Source organism: Leptonychotes weddellii, chromosome 8 (assembly GCF_054177405.1).
Source record: "Leptonychotes weddellii isolate Sample4059 chromosome 8, ASM5417740v2, whole genome shotgun sequence".
Lineage (NCBI taxonomy): Eukaryota > Metazoa > Chordata > Mammalia > Carnivora > Phocidae > Leptonychotes > Leptonychotes weddellii.
Window position 1 is genome coordinate 16,620,731 of NC_138376.1, and position 24,840 is coordinate 16,645,570.

Here is a 24,840-nt window from a genome sequence, read left to right on the forward strand (position 1 = left end):
TACTACTACTATTACCACCACAAAGGGAATTACTGTGAACAAATGGAGTTGTTGTGAACAAATGGAATTACTTTCTCAGATGTTCTCATTCCCCCCATTTAAGTAGCTGTGCTGTACTATCCACTTGACCTGAGCATATAGTCGTCAAATAGTCTACACTCTCCCCGTAAGCCTTACTGAGTTTTAGCTCTACAAATAACAGTATGTCGAATGCTCTTCATCAATCCTTAGGTCAATGTCTCTGGCCATTTTGGTTGTCTGAGGCTTGATCTCTAGCAGATTCTTTAGAAAGGGTTGTGGATGGCAACGGTATTCCCTGATTTCTTGCATGTTAACAGTTTGTGCCCTTTATACTTTAAAGTCAGTTTTAAATACATTAATTATGGGGCGCCTGGGTGGCTCAGTCATTAAGCGTCTGCCTTTGGTTCAGGTCATGATCCCAGGGTCCTGGGATCGAGCCCCGCATTGGGATCCCTGCTCAGTGGGAAGCCTGCTTCTCCCTCTCCCACCCCACCTGCTTGTGTTCCCTCTCTCGCTCTGTCTCTCTCTGTCAAATAAATAAATAAAATCTTAAAAATAAAATACATTAATTATTACATTATTAATACATTATTTTATTTTCTTCTGGCATAGAGTCTTGCTGTCAAAAAGTCTGATGAGAAAATTTCCTTATCATAAAGCTCGCCACTGGTTCATTTTCAGTAATTTTTTCTAGAATACATTTTGGTGTTGGTCATTATTCTGGGTTGGTATTTTTAGCTACTCCGTGGGCTCTTTCAATATGTAGTTTCAATGACTTTTTCCTCTTTCTTGAATAGTTTTTTTTTATTAAAAAAATTTTTTTTAAAGATTTTATTTATTTATTTGACAGAGAGAGACAAAGTGAAAGAGGGAACACAAGCAGGGGGAGTGGGAGAGGGAGAAGCAGCCTCCTGGCTGAGCAGGGAGCCCGATGCGGGGCTCGATCCCAGGACCCTGGGATCATGACCTGAGCCGAAGGCAGACGCTTAACGACGGAGCCACCCAGGCGCCCCTTGAATAGTTTTTGAAATAAAGTTTTTAGTATTTGTTCTGCTCCCTTGCTTTGGTTTTCTTGTTCAGCAGCTCCTATTATCCCGTTTCAGATCTTCTTTGCATATTGTCCATATTTGCTAATTTCTTTCATATCCTCTTTATTTTTCATTTCTTTTTTAATTAATTAATTAATTTTGAGAGAGAGAAAGAGCAGGGGGAGGGGTGGGGGGAGAGAGAGAGAGAATCCTCAAGCAAACTCCCTGCTGAACGCAGAGCCTGATGCGGGGCTCCATCTCAGGACCCTGAAATCATAACCTGAGCCAAAACCAAGAATTGGTTTTTTATTAAAATTAAAATTAAAAATTTTTATTTTAAAATTTCCTTTTAAAACATTTTCTAGTTTTCTTAAAGCATTAGCTATTGTACTTACTCATTTCAATTTTCTCTTCATTTCCAATTTTTGAGATGATGTTTTCCTTTATATACACTATTTCCAGAGTTCTGGCATCTCATTTCTGAGTTTTTCTTAGTTTTGATTTATGTTTTTCTTTTATGGCTTGTATCCTTTAAAAATCTATTTTAGGTTGTTTTTTTTTTTTTTTAATAGAAGGTTACAGGTTTTACACATGCCTTTCTGGTGGGTGTTCATGATTTATAGAGGTTTTTTTCAGCTTCTTTATCTCTTTTTTCCTATAATAACTTCATATGGGATTTCATCTTGATATTTTTATGTAGTTTATTTAAAAAATCAATTCTCCTGAAGTTTTAGAAGGAGGCATGGTTGACAGTGTTGTTTCTGTTCTTCTCCCTCACTTTTAACTGGATTGTCTGTCTCTATCCACCTCAATTTTGATTCATTTTCCAGAAGCTTCTCCTCAGTGTGGAGGCCTGTCCTGAAAGGGAGCCCCACCTTAATGGTTTCAGGAGTTCGCAGGAGCTTGACTTCTCCAGACCCATTAGTCCTTACTGAAAGTCTCTTGTACTCACTCACTGTTGGATTGGGCAAAGCCCTTCTGATTTCAGCTGCTGGTCTCAAGTTGTCCCACTGAGCTCTCCTTTGCATACCTGCTGGGCATTTGGGAATTTTCCAACTCTCAAGTCCAGCAGACACCCTTTTGCTTCAATCTGCTTCCTCTTGCACAGGTGTTGAGAACTTGTAGACCGTGTGACAGTGGATGATTTTATATTTCGGGGTTTGAGAAGGAAATGTTGTCATCCACTTTTGTTTAAATGTTGTCCATGACAATGTGGTTTTGCTACCTAGCTGCTTTATCTTTTTATATGAGAATTCAGAGGGATTAAAAAACTGCCATGCCTTCATCTTTCCAGAATTCCCTCTATACGCATTCCTTTTCGAGACTTTTCCTAACACAAGTGAAAAAAAACAATCTCATGAAGGTGCACGTGATTGGTTGGGGTTAAGTCACGTGTCTTTGCCCTAGTTGCAGAGGAGGCTGGGAAAGTCGTTTCTGACTTTATCCTTGGGAACGTGGAACTCATAAGATTGCAAATGCTCTAACATAGGAAGAATATCGCGTGAACTATATCCACTGTGGATCTACATGCTAAAGCCTGGCTTTTACACAGATAAGCCAGGTTGATGCCTTTGCAATGTCATTTCAAGGGCTTCACAGGTCTCAACAGCCTGAAATATTTATCATAAGGACTTGCCAGAAATGAGGGGCGTTAGAGTGACTTTTAGGATAGAGAGATTGTCTATTAAAGACTCCAAATTTCATTTTAATCATAAAGCTCTGATATGTGGGAGTTTAATTCGGTTTATCTGATCAGAGGACTGGACAACTGGTTGTTTTATCTCACAAACCAGTCATTTGAATTACTACTGGTTTTTTCGATTGACTTCATCATCATGAACTGGCTGTGTGTGTGCATGGAGCTTTTGATTCCAGAACTCAACAGAAGCACACCAAATTTACTGTTGTGCCATTTTGGATATTTCTATAGAGTGAGAAGAAGCCACAGTCTGCTACCTCTCTTAGCGTGTTATGTATTATACTGTTGAGCACCATGTTTTGTGATATTACTACAGTTCAATTGATTTTGACCATTTTCTGTCATGTCCCACCTTGTTTACCTTCCCCACTGGCCTGCCACAGAGATCCTAGTGTATTTTGGAGGAAACTCTTACAGCTTATAAATCAAGGCATTCTGGGGGAAAAGAAACCAAAAACAAAACAGCTTTAAAATCTTTACATGTCTGCCCATTAATTAAAGAACACAGTTCCTTAACAAAATATTAGCAAATTGAATTCAACAATACATTAAAGGATCATATACCATGATCAAGTGGGATTTATTCCAGGGATTCAGGGATGATTCAGTATCTGCAAATCAGTCAATGTGATACACACATAAACAAAATGAAGGATAAAAATCATATGATCATCTCAATAGATTCACAAAAAGCATTTGACAAAATTCAACATCAATTTATTTTTTTTAAAGATTTATTTACTTTAGAGAAAGAGAGAGAGAGAGTGTGAGTGGGAGGAGGGGCAGAGGGAGAGAGAGAATCTCAAGCATACTGCATGTCCAGCATAGAGCCCAATGTGGGGTTCCATCTCATGACCCTGAGATCATGACCTGAGCCGAAATCAAGAGCCAGACACTCAACTGGCTGAGCCACCCAGGTGCCCTTCACCATCAATTTATGATAGAAACTCTCAACAAAGCAGGTATAGAGAGAATATACCTTAATATAATAAAGACCATATATGATAAGCCCACAGCTAACATACTCAATGAAAGCTTTCCTTCTAAGATCAGGAACAAGACAAGGATGCCCACTCTTACCACTTTTATTCAACATAGTGTTGAAAGTCTTAGCCAGAGCAATTAGACAAGAAAAAGAAATAAAAGTCATTCAAATGAGAAAGGAAGGAATAAAACTATTACTATTTGCAGATGTCATGATATTATATACAAAAAAAATCCAAAAGACTCCATCAAAAAACTGTTGGAACTAATAAATTCAGTAAAGTTACAGGATACAAAATCAATACACCAAAATCTGTTGTGTTTCTATACAGTAAAAATGAACTCTCAGAAAGAGAAATTAAGAAAACAATCCCATTTACAATTACATCAGAAGGAATAACATACGTGTAGGAAAAATTTAACAAAGGAGGTAAAAGGTTTGTATATTGAAAACTATAAGACATTACTGAAAGAAATTGAAGAAGACACAAATACATGGAAATCCATGGTCATGGATTGGAAGAATTGATATTGTTAAAATGTTCCATACTATCCCAAACAATATACAGGTTCCATGCAATCTCTATAAAAATTCCAGTGGCATTTCTTCACAGAAATAGAACAAATAATCCTAAAATATGTATGGAACCATAAAATATCCGGAATAGCCAAAGCAATCTTGAAAAAGAAGAACAAAACTGGAGATATTATGCTCCCTGATTTCTAACTATATTGCAAAGCTATAGTATTAAAACAGTGTGGTATTGCCATAGAAACAGACATGTAGATCAATGGAACAGAATAGAGAGCCCAGAACTAAGTCCACACAAAAATGGCCAATTAATTTACAACAGAGAAGCCCAAGATATACTATGGGGAAAAGACAGTCTCTTCAAAAGTGTTGGGAAAATTGGACAGCTGCATGCATAAGAATGATACTAACCCACTATTTTACACCACACAAAAAAATTAACTAAAAATGGGTTAAATATTTGAAAGCAAGGCCTGAATCCATATAATTCCTAGAAGAAAACATAGACAGTAAGCTCCTTGACATAGTTCTTGGCAATGATTTTTGAATCTGACACCAAAAGCAAAAGCAACAAAAGCAAAAATAAACAAGTGGGACTATATCAAACTGAAAACCTTCTGCACGGTAAAGAAAACTTGGCAAAATGAAAAGGCAACCTACAAAATGAAAGAAAATATTTGTGAATCATGTATCTCTTAAAGGGCAAATATCCAAAATATATAAAGAAATCATATAACTCAATGGCAAAAAACCAATCTGATTAAAAGGTGGGTGGAAGATCTGAATAAATATTTTTCCAAAGAAGAATACAGATGGCCAAAAAATATATGAAAAGAAGCTCAGGATCACGAATTATGAGGGAAATGCAAATCAATCACAGTGAGGTATCACCTCACATCTGTCAGATTGGTTAGTATTGAAAAGACTAGAATAATCACAAATGCTGCAGAGGATGTGGAGTAAAGGGAACCCTCGCACACTGTTGGTGGGAAGGTAAATTGGGGCAGACACTATGAAAAACAATATGGAACTTCCTCAAAAAATTAAAAATAGAACTGCCATATGATCCAAAAATTCCACTTTTGGGTATTTATCCAGAGAAAAGGGAAACTCTAACTCCAAAAGATATACGCTCCCCCATGTTCATTGCAGCATTATTTACAGTAGCCAAGATGTGGAAACAGCCTAAGTGTCCGTTTTGTTTAAAGATTTATTTTATTTATATTAGAGAATAGGAGAAGGGCAGAAGGAGAGAGAGAATCTCAAGCAGACTCTGCACTGAGCATGGAACCCGACACAGGGCTCAATTTCATGACCCTGAGATCATGACCTGAGCCAAAATCAAGAGTCAGATGCTTAACTGACTGAGCCACTCAGGCACCCCCAGCCTGTGTCCATTGATGGATGAATTGATAAAAAAAATTTGTGGCATATACATATGTAATGAAATGTTACTCAGCCACAAAACAAGAATGAAATCTTGCCATTTGCAACAACATGGATGGACCTTGAGGGCATAATGCTAAACGAAATAGCTACCACAGAGAAAGACAAATACCATATGATCTCTCTTACATGTGGAATCTAGAAAAAAATAGGTCTGTAATAAACTAAGCTCATAGATACAGAGAAAAGATGAGTGGTTGCCAGAGGCACGAGGTTGGGGTGGGAGAAATGGGTGAACTGTTTTTTTTTCTGGTTTTAGTTTTAGTTTAAATTGAATAATAAAAAAAGATACATACACCCTTCAACCCTGCAATTCTGGTCCTGGGTATGGACTCTAAAGAAACTCCTACAGATTATACCAGAAGATAGCATCATTCTTTATCTTTACTATCAGTAGGAAATGAATGAGTCAACTCATATAATGAAATACCAGATAGCAGTTAAAAATGAATAAATGAAAGTTACATACAACAACATGGATAAAACTTAGCAGCATCATTGTGAGTGAAGAAAGCAACCTGCAGAAGAATGTATACAGTAGGATAGATTTAAAGCCTACAAAGCCATACAATACATTGTTAAATGGATACAGTTGGAGATAGTAATGGGGGTAGATTCATGCATGGGGAATGAGAAGCAGCACTAACTTTAGAATAATGGTTACTCAGAGGTAGGAAAGGAAATGGGATTAGGAAAGGAAACACAAAGGGAGGACTTTGGATTTATTTCTTAAGCCATAGTGGTGGGTACCATTAAAACAGGAATCTGGAAGGCAGAAGCTTAAAGAGGTGGAGAGAATCTGTGTTCAGGAAAGGGAGGAGGTGTAGGCCAGTTAGCATATCATGTGTCGGCATCCATCAAGATGATGATGTAAAAATATCACTTATTGACACAAAGAGCTGTTAGGAACATATCAAGTAAAAATTAAAAGTACAAAACAGGATTATTATTATTTTTTTAAATAAATCTCTTTTTTTAAAGATTTTATTTATTTATTCATGAGAGAGAGAAAGAGAGAGAGAGAGGCAGAGGGAGAGGGAAAGGGTGAAGCAGACTCTCCACTGATCAGGGAGCTCTATCCCAGGACCCTGGGATCATGACCTGAGCCGAAGGTAGATGTTTAACTGATGGAGCCACCCAGGTGCCCCTAAGAACTTCTTATATAATAAATTCTTGAAGATTTTTAAGAAAACTCACTCCTTCAGATAAACCTCCCTTATTCACTGCTGTTCCCTTGCCATACTGCTGCGAGGATCCGAAAGCCTGGAATGTGACATGATTTTAAGTGGTTTAATGCTGATTAAATGTGTCTTGTTTCCATAAGAATATGTTTATTTTATTTATTTATTTATTTTTAAATTTTTATTGTTATGTTAATCACCATACATTACATCATTAGTTTTTGATGTAGTGTTCCATGATTCATTGTTTATTTATTTATTTTTAAAGATCTTATTTATTTGACAGAGAGAGACACAGCGAGAGAGGGAACACAAGCAGGAGGAGCGGGAGGCGGAGAAGCAGGCTTCCCGCGAAGCAGGGAGCCCGATGTGGGACTCAGTCGCAGGACCCTGAGATCATGACCTGAGCCGAAAGCAGATGCTTAACCGACTGAGCTACCCAGGTGCCCAGAATATGTTTATTTTAACATATATTACAAAAATAAATTCGTTTCAACAAATGGTGCTGAAGCAACTGAACATTCACATACAAAAAAAAGAAAAAAATGAATCTAGACACAGACCTGATACCCTTTTCCAAGATGAACTCCAAATGGATCACAGACTAAATGTGAAACAGGAAACTATAAAACTCCTGGAAGATCACAGGAGAAAAATATATTAGCACATCCAACCCAAGATTCAATTAATGCTCAAATTTATAAAAACTGGGATTCCTGCCGGGCAGGGCAAGACTGTCTTTTCAATAAATAGGGTTGGGCCTGCAGGATATCTACACAGAAAAATGTAATTTAGATCCCTCCTTTGCCATAACCCTCCACCACCCCCCTACCCCCGCCAAAAAAAATCCTAAGTGTTAAAGACAAAACAATAACCTTCTAGATGATAAACATAAACAAAACCAAAAAAAGAACACCGTTCTCTTCCATCCTTGCGTGGCCCGAGTCGCATGAGGATTGAATCAGCAGCGGAAGCGGACAATTTCGCGATGTACGACATCTGTCTGCTCTTCTCGGTAAACGGACTCCTCGTTTCTGTCCCAGCCAAGGGCTCCTGGTAGAATATGTTATTTATAGCACGACACACAAGGGCCTGGCAATACAGTGTGGGCAATGAAACATGACAAATGGAGGTGTCTCCTCGGGGAGGGAAGCTTCCTTGAACATTGCCTTGTTTCCTGTTTTTGCAGTTATATTTGCTAAGAGTGTCTGACGCGTATCATTTAATGAGGGCCTCGTCTGCAAACTTTTTTCCCTAGGCAAGCCAGGACTACCACTGACTACTTTCTATGGAGATGTGGGGTAAGTGCCCTAGGAAGCCTGCTGCCTAGAGACCACGGTTGGTTCTGAGGGCAAATGGAGCTGAGCAGTGGCGAGAAAAATCCCACCAGGTACTGAGCACTGATGGGGTCAGGCTCGTCTCACACACATGGTTAACATCGAATCCCCCCTCAGCACGTCGTGCAGTAAGGACCATTATCTTTGCTGTAGAGAGGGGTATTTTAACGTTCAGAGAGATTATTAAACTGTCCAAGTTCATGGATGTGTGGTCTGTGCGGTTGCACTGATCTCTGAGCTTAGAAAAGCCCCGTGTTTGGTTTAATGCACTATTAACAGCTTGAAATTCTGAATTGTTTTTTTTTTTTTTTTTAACAGAAAGCCTCACATTTTCTTTTTGTAGCGGATCCCAGAAATTCGGCAACTTTTCTTGTTCAAAAGCACTAAGGCTTGGGCTTATCCAATGCCCGTGTCTCTTTTTACTGGGCCCGTGACTGCTCTCAACTCCCTAGTGCTCAACAAGCTGGCGGGGCCACTCTGCTGTGTTTCCTGCATCCGGAGGAGGAGTGGTTTCAGGTGGAGGACAGTGGTGGAAGGAGCACCCCTCTCGGGGATGGCTTTACCCTTCTCCTTTCTCTCTGTCTGCTCTTCCCTTCCTCCCCTGTTCTGCTAGCCTTCCCCGTACTCCCAGTGGAGTGCTAGAATTGGAGCCCAGGTCTCCTGATTCCAAAGCCCATGCTCTCCTTGCTAGCCCTACCTGTGCACGGACAGGTGTTCTCAGTTCCAAATGCTTCAGCAAGTCTTTCTCTTTTTCTTTTTTTTTTTTTTAAGATTTTATTTATTTATTTGTCAGAGAGAGAGAGAGAGCAGAGGTAGAGGGAGAAGCAGACTTCCCGCTGAGCAAGGAGCCCGATGCGGGGCTCGATCCCAGGACCCTGAGATCATGACCTGAGCTGAAGGCAGATGCTTAACCAACTGAGCCATGCAGGCGTCCCCAGCAAGACTTTGATGAGGCCAGATTCACCCCACCCTCATCAACATTTTGAGCTCTGGCTGAACTGGGTGGCATTTGGGGGGATGGATCTCCAGCTTCTCGTCTGGTCCATCACTGCCTTCCAAACTCCTTCCGATGTTTATTCCGGACATCAGCCAGACAGGTGCAGCTGAAGTCCTGCAGGCACTTCAAGCCCTCCTCGCTCTCACGGCGAACCCTTCTGCCCGTAGTTGTGATCTCGTTAAAGGAAGTCACCTCTGGCTGGGGCGCCTGGGTGGCTCAGTAGGTTAAGTGTCTGCCTTCGGCTCAGGTCATGATCCCAGGGGCCTGGGATCGAGCCCTGCATGTCGGGCTCCCTGCTCAGCAAAGAGCCTGCTTCTCCCTCTGCCCGCCACTCCCCCTGCTTGTGCTCAGTCTCTTTCTCTCTGACAAATAAATAAACAAAATCTTAAAAAAAAAAGTCACCTCTGGGCTAAATGCTCTAGCCGAGTGTCTTAAAGTTGTCTCCAGCTGTTCCCCTTTTCTTATTCTCGATGTTGCTAAATCCTATGGATTTTTGTTTTCTGCCAGAAAAGCCCCATCCCCTTACCTACTGCCTTAGTGTGTTCCTCCCTTAGCTCTCCTGGAGTTCACAGCAGTGCTCACTGGGCACACACACTCATCTCTGTGTGTCTCTGGCGTTTTCAGTCAGTAACACTCTCTCTTATAATTACATTTACAAAATTTAATTGGTGTGTTAAAAAGAGGGGACCTTTATAATCTTATTTTTATGTTTTTGGTACAATTGACATGTAATATTATATGAATTTCAGGTATACAACAATAATGATTCAGTATTTGTCTACACCTTGGAATGATCACCGCAGTTAGTCCAGTTAATATCCATCACCAGGCACAGGGTAACCAGTGTCTTTGCCCTATCATCGGCCCCTTCCAGGCTACCCTCCACATTGCTGCAGAGAGTGATCTAATGATAAAACCATCCCGATCATTCACTCTCACGGGCTCCCTGTTGGCCATCGGATAAAGTCCAAATGCCTCTCACTGTCTGGCCCCATTGTGTCTTCTCAATTTCATCTTTTGTTTCTCTCCTGTACTCCATGCACCAGCTGCCCTGGGTTCCCTGTTCTCCAATAAAACTACCCTTTGTGCCTCTCTTTGCAAATGCCGTTTCTGCCTGCAATTCTTCATCTTACACTTCTCCATCCTCTTGGTGGTAACTGCATTCTCTACATCTCAGCTCAAATGTCGCTGGTGCTGGTAAGTCTTCCCAGATTCCCAACTACCTCCTTCCCTACCTCTCTCTTCTTATTCACACCTTATCACGTTATATTGGGAGCATCTGGCCTTGCATCTACCTGTCAGTAGTAGGAAGGCAGGGATAATATTTATTCCTCTTTGTATTCCCAGGGGCGAGCACAATGCCAGGCATGTAGGAGGGGCTGATGAGACATACTATGTACTTGTGAATGAACCTTGAGTAATTGTATTATTTTTGTTTATTTATTTTTTTCAAAGAGAGAGAGAGAGAGAACAAGTGGGGAGGGGGCAGAGGGAGAAGGAGAGAGAGAATCTCAAGCAGGCTCCACGCTCAGCATGGAGCCTGATGCCGGGCTTGACCTCACGACCCTGAGATCGTGACCTCAGCTGAAATCAAGAGTCGGACACTTAACCTACTGAGCCATCCAGGCACCCTGACTGTATTATTTTAAGAAACTGTTTTGATTTTTGATTTTTAAGCAGATAGTTGACATGGTATGTGTTACTTTTGATTTAGAAAAAATGCTATCAATAAATGTGTTTCAGAAACTATTTTTAAATGGTGTATACTTAATAAATAATAAAATGTGCAGGTCTGAAGCGTTTAGGTTGATACATTAGACAATTGGTATACACCTGTGTAACCACCTCCCCAACCAAGACAGAATGTTTCTGTCACCTCAGAAAGAGTCTTCATGTCTTCTTTCCAGTCAAAGAAAGGCCCATTGCCTTTAAGAATGACCCACTTTGTGATGTCTATCATCACGGGTTAACTTTGCCTGTTCTAGAATTTTTTATAAATGAAATCATATAGTATGAACTCTTCAGTAGCTGCCTTCCCCCCTCATGTCATAATGTTTTTGAGATCGTCCGCTTAGCAATGGTTTGTTCCTTTCATTGCCCGGAAGTATTCTAATGTAGGACAATTCATACATCCATTCTCCAAGTATGAGTGAGTGACCTTGAAAATCTGAGAGGCATTAAGGCATCCTGTGACCTTGGAGGGTGGCATCTGTGAGAGCAGAACATTTGACTCTTATCAGGGACCCACAAGGTCAAGGCGTTACTTATGGTAAATGACACCAGACCGATCCTTTCTTTTTACCGTTATGTTCTCTCTATTGCCATTAGATTGATGGTAGACACACCTTTCTGCCCACATTGTGCCTACTTTGTGGCATTTCTGTTGCTGATTTTGGATTCTGTGTTTCAGGGGAACATAGATAAACCAACTGTCCTAGAATCAGGCTCTAAGGAATGGTCTGGCAGGAGCTCTTTTACGTGAGACTGTGATACTGATTTTGGTTCCCCCGAGGTCTTTTATTTCCCTTCATATCTCTAGGTTCTCAGCCATGTTCCAGATGTTGGAATGGCTCCTGGATTGTACCCTCTGGCACAGTTTGGGTCTCTGGGCTCCAGATTCCCCTCTGCTCTGACCCCAGGGGTCACTTGCCTGGTGCGCCTCCTAACACTCCACTGACTATACACTCAGACCGAATACCTAAGCTCTCACTACAGAGTTACGAAGCTGCTGATAGTGTCCTTGTCTTAGGACGAACGTAGGAATGAGTACAGAAAAATGAAATAACCACAAAGCGCCCCCCCCACCGACCACACACAAAGGTTATGCTTTCTGTAATAGGTTCCCAGTCTCACATCATTTAATAGGGTGATCCACCATCTCGGTTTGCCCAGGACTCTCGCCAGTTTTAACACTGAAATTCCTGCATCCTGGGATGTTCCACGGTTGTAGGCAAACCAGGATAGTTGCCTTACCTAAAACTTAAAAACAACTTTGAAAACATAACCTGTTTTAATCAGAAGAACCTGTTGCATTTCGTTTACCTGATGATATTATAATCTCAAAGAGTATTTATTTTTTTATTTTTATTTATTTATTAGGGAGAGAGAGAGAAAGCACAAGCAGGGGGAGTGGCAGGCAGAGGGAGAAGCAGGCTCCTCGCTGAGCAGGGAGCCCGATGCGGGACTCAATCCCAGGACCCTGAGATCATGACCTGAGCCAAAGGCAGACGCTTAACCGACTGAGCCACCCAGGCGTCCCTCTCAAAGAGCATTTATTAACCCAAAGGAGATAAACTTTTAGAGATAGCTTTTATAGAGCATGCCCAACTCCAGTATTAGCTAACTGCACGTCTGTTTCTTCAGCGCTCCAGCGTTTGGTAGAGGCCAGAGCGAGGAAGCGCACACAGGGCTTACCTCCCTGGAGGAGAGCAGGGATTCATGTGTTCGTGTCTGGAATTGAACACATTGTCAGATCACTAATGCTTCAGGCACTTTGTTCTTGGACTGTATATAATTACACAATAATGCACTATGGGAGGGGACATTTACTCTGTCTGTGCACACTCAGGAGCTTCCAGCTTGTAGGAACTCTTCATTCTGGAAAATCTCTTAGAAGAAAGCAAAAACACTCATATGGGAGTGCATGTCCTGGATGGTGGAGAAGGTGGCATCTTGATTCAGGGACAGTGGGGATTTATAGCCCTTTGTTTTGTGTTTTTTCGACCTTGGGAGAAGGACATTTTTATGTCACTGAGATTTAGGCTGTTAGCAATAAAATAATTTATTCTCAGCAGATATCTGAGATTCGGGGAAAACTTTTTTTTTTAAGATTTATTTATTTATTTGAGAGAGAGAGCGAGAGAGAGCGAGCCCACAGAGGGAGAGCGAGAGGGAGAAGCGGACTCCCTGCTGAGCAAGGAGCCTGATGCAGGATTGGATCCCAGGACCCCGGGATCATGACCTGAGCTGAAGGCAGACCCTTAACCGACTGAGCCCCCCAGGCGCCCCTCAGGGAAAACTTTTAAAAACAAATCTGCACTGTTGTGATCAGGCAAGCTGCAGAGCAGAGTCAGTCTTACATCCAGGTGGGAATGGCTGAGGCTGGGGAAACGGGCTATAAAGACGTGCAAATTAGAATCCCTTTCTAGACAGAAAGGGATTTGTTCTCAAAAGAGTGTTAGAGACCAATATCTCAGAGGAGAGCAAGTTCAGCATGGGCTACAAGGCTTTGGGGGAGAAGAGGTCACATAAAGTAGGTCCAGGAGGAAAAGTAGTATACGAACGGAGGTGAATGGGCAGGAAAGTGAAATACACCTTGGACACACATGCACATGCACACATTTCTGTCTTCCAAGGCCACATGCTTTTCGTTCTATGAGGGGCCTCTCGTGTTTGGACTTTGCCCCAACAAAGTGTCGTAGAAAGCACTAAATATATATGTTTTTAATTGAACCAGTGAAATTCTTTACTTCAGTTAAGGATTCTGGAGTCCCGCAGCCCTGGTCTTGAATTCTAGCTCTGCCACTTAGCAGTTTCATGTCCCCAGGTGAGGTGTGGAACCCCCAACACCCAGCTTCCTCCTCCGTACCATGGGGTGACACCTGCCTTGCCTATCTCCAGGTTTGTGGTGAGGGTTAAAAATGATAATGTACACGAAAGTGCTTTGAAAGTGGTAGACTTCTATGCAAAGTTGTTTTGGACTGAATTATGTTCCCCAATTCCGATGTTGAAACCCTAACCCCCAGTGTGACTGTATTGGGACAAAGGGCCTTTAAGGAGGTAATCAACGTTAAATGGGGTCATGAGGGTGGGCCCCAATTCCATAGGACTAGTGTCCTTGTAAGAAGAGGGAGAACCAGCAGAGATCTCTCTCCCCCTCTGCATAAGCACGGGGAAAAGCCATCTAAGCACAGAGTGAGAAGGTGGCCATCTGCAAGCCAGGAAGAGAGGCCTCATGGGAAACCAACCCTGCTGGCTCCTTGCTCTTGGACTTCCAGAACTGCGGAAAAAAGAAATGTCTGTTGTTTAAGTCATCTGGTCTGCGGTCTTTTGTTATGGCAGTTCCAGCAGACCAGTACAGAAGAAAATCAAGGTTTACATGGCAATGTACAACTTAGAGAATGCTTTCTTGGGCATCTTCTTGTTTTAAATTTTTATATTTTTGTTGAAGGGGTAACAAAAACAGCGTGTAGAAATTTGTTTTAATTAAGTGCACACATTTGTTTGCATCATGAAGTGTGGAGAATAGGCTTGGGTCTTGTCTTCCTGCTGCTTTGCATTCTAGAAGCAGGTGGAAATGCCAGAGAGTTCAGCAGAAAAGGTACAAGTGCACCACGATGGGTAGTCTTTGGAAAAAACTCCTTGTACTTCTCACCCTGAACTGACCCATCCGTTCTCCCTATATGTTGTTAGAGCCTCTGGGGCTGATACAAACTTTTTTTTTTTCCCAGCTGTGATAAGTGGTGTCCAATGCTGGTTGAAGATAAGAGGCTACAATTCTGTGGAAAGGATTCAGAGAAACACGAATGCCCTCCTTCCTTCCTGCGACCCTGACTTCTTGGACCAGTAAGTCACGGACACAATGGTTATGCTCTGCTTCCAGTTTGTTGTTCTCAGGGGTTGACATGAGTTTATCTGTCTTTCTGCCTCTCCTCTTCGCTCCCTGCTAACCCCTTTCCTCTCCCAGCCCCACACCGACACCCCACCTCTCCCTCGTAATTTTAACAGTTGAGGTCAAGAGGGACTGCCTCATGTTGTCTTAACCCAGAAAGGCCTTGGGAAGCTAGGAAGAGAGCATCCCCTTTGTCCTGGAGGTGGTCTATACTAGGTATTCAAGCACTTTGGCTTCTACCAGCGCTGCTGGGGTTACTAATTCAGTGATGGAAAATGAGCCCTCTTCTGGTCTTTTCTCTTTCCGTGATGAAATATGTTAATCTGACCTAGCTGGGGTGAGATCTCATCCTCTTTCTGAGCATTGACCTGTCACCTATCTTTGAGAGTGACGGTTTTAAAGGTCTGGGTGGGAAGATGAGGGCCAGTGTGGCCACAGGCATTAATGGTTTGGTGGGTTGTTCTCAACGGGAGGGAGGATTATCCTCAGGGTAGGCACCATTTTTCCTCTCTCTCTCTCTTTTTTTTAGTGGTAAAATATACATACATAAAATTTACCATCTTAATCATTTTTAAGTATATGTTTCGGGGGCTTTAAGTACATTCACAGTGTTATGAAACCATCACCACCACTGTCTCCAGAACATTTTCATCTTCCCAGACTGAAACTCTGTCCCCATTAAACCCTAACTCCCCCTTGTTCCCCCTCTAGTCTTTGGCCACCACCAGTCTATCTTCTGTCTCTATGAATCTGAAAATTTCACTCTTCTAAGTACTTCATATCTGTGGGAAAAGGACAAGCTTTGTCCTTTTGTGTCTGGCTATTCACGGAGCATAATGTCCTTAAGGTTCATCCATGTAGTAGCGTGTGTCAGAAATTCCTTCTGTTTTCAGGTTGAACCATGTTCCATCGTATGTGTATGTCACATTTTGTTTATCTATTCCTCTGTGGATGGACACTTGGGTTGTTTCCATCTTTTGGCCGTTGTGAGTAATGCTACTGTGAATATTGGTGTATAAAAATCTGTATGAGTGTTTGAGTCCCTGCTTTCAGTTCTTTTGGGTAGATACCCAACAGTGGAATTGCTGGGTCATAGGGAACCTCGATGGTTTAACCTTTTCAGGAACCACCAAACTTTTTCCCAGTGGCTGAATCATTTTATCTTCTTACCAGCAATACTAGGCATCTTTGTCATGGGTGTGGTGATTTATTTGGCACATTCAGATGCTCAATTAAAGCTGTAATTAAATGTCAGGTACACATTCTAAAAATACCACAGCACATGGGCCATTATGCACCGTAGAAAGATATATTTTCTTTTTTTTTTTTTAGATTTTTATTTATTTATTTATTTGAGAGAGCGAGAGCAAGAAAGAGCATGGGGGCGCGCAGAGGGAGAGGGAGAAGCAGGCTCCCCACTGAGCACGGAGCCTGACTTGGGGCTCGATCCCAGGACCCTGGGATCATGACCTGAGCTGAAGGCAGACGCCTCACTGACTGAGCCACCCAGGCGCCCTGAAAGATGTATTTTCTTCTTGTTTTCACATCCAACCAGATAGGAAGTAAAATAGTTTTGGGTTTAGGAAATCAAATACGTAAATATACAGATATTTTTACATCAACATGGATAGAACTGGAGGGGATTATGCTAAGTGAAATAAGTCAATCAGAGAAACACAATTATCATACGGTTTCACTCATATGTGGAACATAAGGAATAGTGCAGGGGACAATAGGGGAAGGGAGGGAAAATTGGAAGGGGAAGAAATCAGAGAGGGAGACAAATCATACGAGACTCTTGACTCTGGGAAACAAGCTGAGGGTTGCGGAAAGGGAGGTGGGTGGGGGATGGGGCAACCGGGTGATGGACATTAAGGAGGGCACGTGATGTGATGAGCACTGGATGTTATACGCAACTAATGAATCATTGAACACTACATCTGAAACTAGTGATGTACTATACGTTGGCTAATTGCATTTAAATTTAAAAAAATATTTGATCAAAGACAACCAAACTCTATGCTCTATTGAAAGTGAGCTTCTCTTCTGATAAAGAAAGACTGTGTCCTTATGCCCAAACATGATATTCCATTTACACATCCAGGAACAAAATCTATTATTTCCTGATTTATTCCACAAGAGTTTGTTGAGCTTATTAGGGAAAATTCTTCCTAAATCTTAAGTTTTTTCTCTTTGTGCTTGAAATCAAATAAGTATATCCTTTTTCTTTAACTTAAAATTCTATAAACTGTGCCAAGTTTGGAGAGTAGCATATAGAAGATGCTCAGTAAGTGTTTTCCCGAATGAAACAGATGCTTTCCGCCTAGGTTTGACAACCACTGGTGTATCAGCTACTCTCCCCCTTGCAAATCTGGGCAGGGTGTGGGGCGGGAGAATTTACTTCCATGTGCTGTTTTAGATTTTGAAGTGTGATTGCTGTAGTACTTGCCAGTGACAAGCAGAACGCTAGTCTTTACAGTGACTCTCTGCTTTGCCCAGAGCACCGACTATGTTTATGGTCCAGTGAAGCAGCTGACTCTCCTCCTGGACTAGATGGAGATTGGCAGGTCCTGTCTGGCTGAGCCCTGGGGAGGCCCAGCCCCTAAGAGGGACCCTTCTGTACCCTGACAAGATAGTCTAGAAGCCAGTGGGAGAGGACTGAAGACCCATGAGGAACAAACACTAATCCTGGGCTTGCTGGGGAGAAGGAGCAGGGCAACCCTTCCCCGCACCTGTTGCCCCGCCCCGGGCATTGGGCATGGGCTTGTTCTCCATGCAGCCCTGATGCTGGGTGCAACCCTGCTCATTTACGATTTTAATCCACAAGGGATATTCTTATCTGATACAGTCTTCCTATGTGACACTCTATCCAACACAATCGTCGCAGCACAACATCAATCTCTTGCTAACACATCCATTCATCTTGAAGGGACTCCTGGTGGTCTGTGGTGGTTACCATAGGAGCAGAGTTCTGTGAAGAAGCTGCATTCCTCAGGGAGGAGAGCATGTGTCCCCACTCTTTGCCCTTCTGTGTGCTCCCATGTGGGCCACTTGGAGTCAGCAGTGACCCTGAGGCTCTCAACACACACACTTTCGGCATGGACATCTTTCTTGATCCCTTTGCAAACAGAACAGGAAATCCATTTGCGGTAAAGTTGAGGGGTCCATGATCTCCAATGAGCTTCTCTGGTATCGAGTCTGTTTTTCTTTTTCTTATAGCCTGTTGGCTTCACATTTTGATATTAATGTATTTTCTTATTGTGAGCTCCATTCCTCCAGCGGGCTGAGCGGTTGCCCAGCTCTTGGATAAAGAACCTTCCGACAATGACAGTGTCTGTGATGGGGGTGTGTGGGTGCCCGGCCTCTTGAGCATCCTTCGGGGTGGCATCCAGAAGACACTTGGTTGAGCTGGGTGGGACCAAAGCAGATTTTCGAAAATGTTTTCCTTGCTTTTTCATACATTTTCACACATTTGCTTTTCTACCAACTGACTTTCATTAGCTTTCTGGAATCTGGGTGAGTTAGCTGGGTGGAGGAACTCTGCTTGAAGGAGATTTTGCCTTTTTCTGTCCACACATTTTATACCTAAGTGTTCACAGCTCTGTGGCCGAGAAGGAGGGTCATACGTCCTGGGCTTCTGAGGGCTCTTTCTGTTTTTACAATCTCTCCAGGAATTTATTCTTCTGACTGATGTTCCTTCCTCTACTTCTTCACTTTTCAGAAGGTAGCCCAAGTACCCAGAGTGCACATGTATATAGTTTTGTGATTGGTTGAGGGTAATTGTTGGTGTTTAAAATACTCTTTTGACCTTGGTGTACTGGTTTGCCAGCAAATTCTATTGTGTAAGCTGAAGCAAACAACCCATGTCTACATTCTAGTTCTCTGTGATACTTAGCGCACTGTGGCGTTTATATATCAAATGCCACTAATGGTGGTGTCAATAAGAGATGATGTGACTCTTGGGGAGGCGGGGTAGACATCATTCTGGTGCATTGTACAATACTTTGTGGCCTGGATCTGACTCGGATCTCTTTTGGCCTATCATTCCCTGAGACCTTGCCCTCCTACCGTGTCCTGGTGGCGTAAGGAGAAGAAGACAAATTCTTTGCCTTCAAGAAGCTTCGGGAAAAGGCTGAGAAGTGAATAGTTACATGCAAAGTGATAATTGTTACTGTACAGATTCGGACGAGATTTGGGGAGGCTGCTTCTCTCTCTTTCATGGAGGAAAGGACAGCGTTTGGGAAGCGGGGCGAATGAGGATTGAGCTGAATCTAGACCAGGGTTTCTCATCCTTGGAACTGTTGGCATTTTGGACCAGATCATTCTTCGTTGTCCTCTACAGGGTGGGATGTGGAGTCTGGCCTCTCTACCGGGTGACGGTCGTAGCAACCCTCTTCTCTCCAGGTTGTATCAATAAAAAAATGCCTCCAGGCACAGCCAGCTGTGCCCTGAGGAATAAGATTGCCCCTGGTTGAGATTCACGGAGTCACTAGTGGAATCTGAGAGGAAAAGGGTTTCCTGTGCACAGCACGGAGGTGGGAGAGAGCTCGGCCCATCCAGGCACCCTCTAGTGCTTCGGAACTGGGTGGAACTCCGTACACCCGGAGGCTAAAAGATAAATGGGCCTGTTTTTGAAAGTCTCACCGGCAGAGCACAAACTCTGCTCTGGCAACAGGGCACGGGACTACATAGTCAGCTAGAGGTGTTGTTGGGTAGCCCACAATGGGTGTCATTAACAATATGCACCATCTGGCAGCTTCCTATTACAACGAATGTGTCTTGCTAAGTACCCTCGAAGCTTTAAAAATCCTCATTTTAAAATACTGCACCCTAAAGTTTGGTGCCTTGGGGTAAAGCCCAGGTCATGCTCTGGAGGGAGGACTTCATGTGTTCTCGCTAGGAGCCAGCGTGGAAGGTTGCATGAGAAGGCCCTTGTCATAGCAAGACAACCTCCCGAGAAACATCGGAGGGCACGGAGGCTGCAGTCTGGAGACCAGACAGAAGGCAACAGAAACAACGAAGACCTGAGACAAAGACACAATACACCCAGGGTGGAAAGGGGATGCTGGCTTGTGGGCCAATCGAAGGCATAACTGGCCAGGCTTGCCCGGGAGCCCGGGAAGGCGAAGGGGCGGTGCAGGAGAAACCCGGGGTTGTCTGGTTTGGGTATCTCCCTTTTGTAGGTGCCCAGAGATGGGAGCTAAGAGAAGAACCAATGCAGGTACAGCTAGAAGACAAAGATGGCTAGAGTCCCTAGTTGGGACGGCGGGGAAATGACCTCTTGGACCATTGGAATCTGGGGCTGGGGAGAAAGGACCAGGCTGCAGACATGTATCTGTGAGTCACTGTGTTGAGGTGGTGCTTGGAGCTGTGGGTAAGATTACCCAGGGGGGTGTGTAGAAAGAATGGAGCTCATAGGACGGAATCCTGTTTTCCGTTCCTTGCAAATCCTGCTCGCGTGCCCTTCCCCCAGCATCCTTTCCAAACCTGCAACCCACCGACAGTGCCTCCCACCCAGCCCTCCTTTTGCAGTCAAAACCCCTGGCTAAACAGTCACCATCCCGGAAACATTTGGGGTCTGACAAGTCTCTGTATTTCTGGTAATGTCTCTGTGTTTCTCTCTTGTCTTCCTGACTCCACGGTAAGCTCATTCAGGCAAGGGCTCCATTTTTGTATCTTCTCCCCCACCTTACTCTACATCAGTTCAATCCAGTAACGATCCCCACTCAGAGGGCCCTGGGATCCTTGGTTGAAGATCCTCGGTCCAGCTGCACACTCCACTAGAGGACAAAGTTCAGTTCTCGAAGAGCCCTACACCCGTGTCCCTCCTGCCGGTGCCTGGGGCTCAGGGCTGACTCACTGAGTCAACATTTCTCGGGTCTGCTTGGTGGATCCCAAACCCGATTGCACGTGCGGCTCGAAAGGAGAAGAACCTCCTTGGCCTCACCTCTGAAAACACCCCTTGGAAAACCGGGTGTTTATTTTGCTAAAAACAAGCTGGATGTTGAAGCAGCATGTTGAAACGCCAAGCACTGGGTTCACTGTTTATTTTGGGAAAAATATTAAAATTCTGTTAATGCCGTGTAATCAGGGGTCAGCACCAGAACGACCGGTTAGGGGCCTTTTGAACGCCAGGCCACTGGAAGCACAGCTCAGAGGTATTGTAAAATGTGTTCTCTCCTGCCGGGCTTATCTGCCAAGAAGGGTGCAGCTTATCACCGCCAATGGGTTAACCAGGCGGCTTGTGCACTTTAACCCGCTGTTGCAACTGGCGTCATGCGCAGGAGCCATGGGATCTGGGCCCCCAGCGCTGCCGAGGCCGACTGGGGTCTGATGTCCCCTGCGCGCTCCGAGCTGCGCAAGGGGCTCGGGCTGGTGAGGGGTGTCTGCGCCCAGTGGGCTGCTTCTGCTACGTGGACACGGGGTGTGACGGCCGGGGGCGATGTGGTCCAGAGGGGTGATGCTGCTCTACTCAAGGCTTTCTTCCCCCCCTGGGAAGGGAAATGGAGTAGCCCCGTCTGGCGCAGGGACCCCATTTCTTGACTTACTCATCTGTGTGTTCTGCGTACACTCTTCAGATCTTGCCCAGAGCGCTGGACCCTGGGCGATTTGGCTTCTTGCCCCGGCTGCCGGTTTAATAATGGTGTGAATCAGAGAGGGTGATTAGCCAGCACCCACAAGCATGTAGCACCCAGGCATGCTTCAGCTCAACAGGGCTTTATTTCGGGGCTGTGGCCAAGGGCTGGATTTGCTGTTGCTGGGACGGCCACGTTTCCAGCTCCCCAGATCCAAGCGCTCAGGGGTGGAGAGTGTCTTTCTTGGGGGTTTCAAGCCTTCCTGAGGGTATCGGAGCTGAGAGGCTGGATCGATGCGCACTCACCGGAATACCCAAATCTGTCTTAGCGTCGTCACACTGTTTTTAGGGCTGAAGGTGTCAAGAGAAACAAACAGCAGGGCGAGCTTCCTCTGGGCAAGAGCACTTCCATTCAGAATAATGGAATTTAAAATCTGTAGGTCCTACGCTCTCTCCTAGTCTTTCCACGTGTGTGTGCCGAGTCTATAGTTGTCCGCGGCTGCAAGTGTCAATTGCCCGTGCCTTTTTCATTTCATTTTTGTTGAGAGGCACACGGGGCCAGAAAGAAAGGTGTGCCAAGCCCGGCTTCTCTATCCTTAGCACTCGAGGTGGGCGAAAGCCGCGGGTGCCTCTGTCTCTGGGGCAGAGGTGCATGTGGGCTAGCGGGTGGGGGCGGAGCGGAGAGACAGGGAGAACTGGCCTTGGCGTGGGAGCCGCAGGGGCTTGTTGGAGGGGCTAAGCACTCTGCAGGCCGTGTGTTCACAGGTAGCCTTTAACCCTTCCCCGTGTGTGCCTGTGATCTTTCTGCACATCTTCATTCCGCAGCCCCCAGCTTCCTGTTGCACGTGACTGGGCGTGCTGGGATGAGAGTGGTAAACACCCGGGAAAGGGAGAAGGCAGACAGAGCAGAAGGGTGCCAGGCAGGGGAAGCTTCTTGCTCAGCTGCCCAGAACTTCCTTCTCCCTCCAGTGCTAACGCACCCCCACCCTTCCTCCTCCTCCTCCGAGGGAGGAACACTGAGAACCAGCCGCGTTTCCCCTTCCTTGCCTGGATGAAGGGGCCCTTCTGCTTAGCACAGGAGGCTGCCCGCTGGCTGGGAACTGTGGGAACACGTGGCTGCCACATCGGCAGTGAGTCAGCATCCCACCTTTCTAAGAGGCTCTGGGAACGCCGCAAGGGTGCTCATCACCTCGGGTTAATATTAACTGTCCAGGCAGGTCCAAGGCAAATCCAGGAAGAGAGGCGTGGTGTCCTCAGGGTGGATGGACCTGGCGGAGGAGCCAAGAGTCCTCTTAACCTGGGCCCTTCAAATTGCCCAGTTTATCCCCCTCCTGAAAGTTGGTTTCTCTTACCCTACCGCCCGTGTGTTTGGGTGAGATACTGCAACTGGTGTGGCCCATGTAGGGAGGGGGCCGAGGGCCACAGCACACTCGTGAGTTTTTAGAGGTTCGGAAGGGCTTTGTGGCCAGAGCTGGATTAGAGGTTCAAGGTCCACCGCTGATGGCTCTAGGACTGTGGAAGGGTTGCCCTCTAAGTCTTGCTCTCCTCGCTGGGGGAAAAAAGACCTCATTGCATGTACATTTCACGGGAGAGAACTTGAGTAAGTGGCAGCTGTTAGGTTCCCTTTTTTTTTTTTTTTAAGGTTTTATTTATTTTATTTGAGAGAGAGAGAGCACAAGCAAGGGGAGAGGCAGAGAGAGAGGGAAAAGCAGGACGTGGGGCTCGATCCCAGGACCCCGGGATCATGACCTGAGCCAAAGGTAGATGCTTAACTGACTGAGCCACCCAGGCGCCTGTTAGTTTCTTTTTTATGAATGGCTGTTTCCCTTGACACTTCCCCCAGGTTCTGGCTTTCCTGCCACAAGAGCCCAGAGGAAAGCTTCTCAAACGATTCTGCTGTGAAACCTGGAGCTGGGGTTTTATGCACCACGAGGAGCAGCTGGTTTCTGGGGCCCTCAGTGATCCGAGGAGGGTGACCGTGGGCACAGAGGTGGGGGGAACCACGCAGGGGGTGGGGGCTGCACTGACTCATCACAGGTGCTGGGGTGGGGGCTGTAAATCATTGATTCACCCTAGTGGGGATTTCCTTAGTGATCCTGAATCCGTTCGTGGGCCCAAGATGTCTTGATTATGGAATGTCATCGGACCTCTGGCATTTGGAAAGGTGAGTTCAGAAAGCCCGTGAACAAGCACTGCGCAGCCTCGGGGATGTGGGCAAAAGGGTCATGAAGTCGGGCATTGCATCTCCTGTCCTTGGAGGCTTATCATCCACTGACAGATAACCAGAGTCTTAGCCAGCTGACTCACAAGGGTGGTTTTAACTCCTTCTGGGATGGTTCATGGCTAGCTCTTAGGAAGTTGGGGAACACACAAAAAAGAGGAAGATTTGTTTATTTTCTTGGCAAATATTTACTGAGCACCATTATGTGACGACCTGTTCTAAACCACAGAAGATGCAGAGAGCCCTGAGCTGAACGGACAGGTTCCCTGTTTGCAGGCAGCCTCATTTCACGGAGGGAGGACAAGAAGTAAACAGGTGTTTAAATAAATAAACAAGAGCATTTGGCGGGCAGTAAGCTGGGATGATGAAGAACTATGCTGTGGTTCTCAAACCTGAGCGAGTCTCAGACTCACTGGCCAGGCCAGTTAAAACACAGATGGCCCAGCGCCATCCTCGATGTTTCTGGTTCAGTGTCCAGGGAGGGGCTAGAGAATTTGTCTTTCTAATGCGTTCTCAGGGGATGCTGATGCTGCCGGTCCCTGGACCTCACTTGGAGAACCACTGACTCCCTCTGGGTAGGAAGGGATGGGGTGGGGGCTGGTTTAGAAACAGCACTCAGGAAGATGGGGTCAGAGTTCCTTTTAGTCAGCTGGGGGCAGAGAGGATGGAGGCTGGTTGTTATCTGCGGGTTTTTTTGTTTTGTTTTGTTTTGTTATATTGTAGAAGGGACAGCTGCAAAGAAACGGAAGACTTGGTCTCCCTCACCTCTCACTCTGCTTTTGTCCCTGACTCGATCAACATTTGGAATCTCCCTGCCCTGGGGGGCTGGCTGTCCAGTTGGCCTGAAGACAGGGCACTGCTCTGGCCGAGAGTACTCTCATCTGTTAGTTCTCACAAAGCAGCAATTTAAAGGCCAGACCTCAGTCGAAACATTTCGGAAACATCACTGTCACCAAAGAGAAGAACATTCTTATTCTAGTTGTAACCAGCTCCCCTGGCTCTTTGGGCCCCTTCTTACCAGTCACCCCCTGGGTAGTTGTGTTTTTGTACAAATCTCTCTCTACATGGAATAAGGATCAAAGCCGTCGCAGATTCCTAGATTGTAATTTATCCCAGGGCTGACGACATAGCTTTGTCTTCCTATCTCGGTGTCTGGCACACGCTTGCTGTAATGGTAAGCCCCACATGCTTGTTGATTTCAAATATACG

General features: G+C 44.8%; 2 long non-coding RNA genes across 2 annotated transcripts in view; both read left to right on the top strand.

The window, feature by feature from the left end:
- The first annotated feature begins 8,004 nt into the window (after nucleotides 1-8,004).
- Nucleotides 8,005-24,840, top strand: part of LOC115937626 (uncharacterized) — a 34,591-nt gene continuing 17,755 nt past the window's right edge. Inside the window, exons 1-2 of the long non-coding RNA XR_014147535.1 lie at nucleotides 8,005-8,192; nucleotides 14,676-14,790. This is a non-coding gene — a long non-coding RNA (uncharacterized LOC115937626). The remainder of the gene's footprint in view (nucleotides 8,193-14,675; nucleotides 14,791-24,840) is intronic.
- LOC145722957 (uncharacterized) lies at nucleotides 23,411-24,723 on the top strand. Its single transcript, XR_014147536.1, has 2 exons — nucleotides 23,411-23,574; nucleotides 24,355-24,723. It is a non-coding gene; the product is annotated as an uncharacterized LOC145722957 (long non-coding RNA).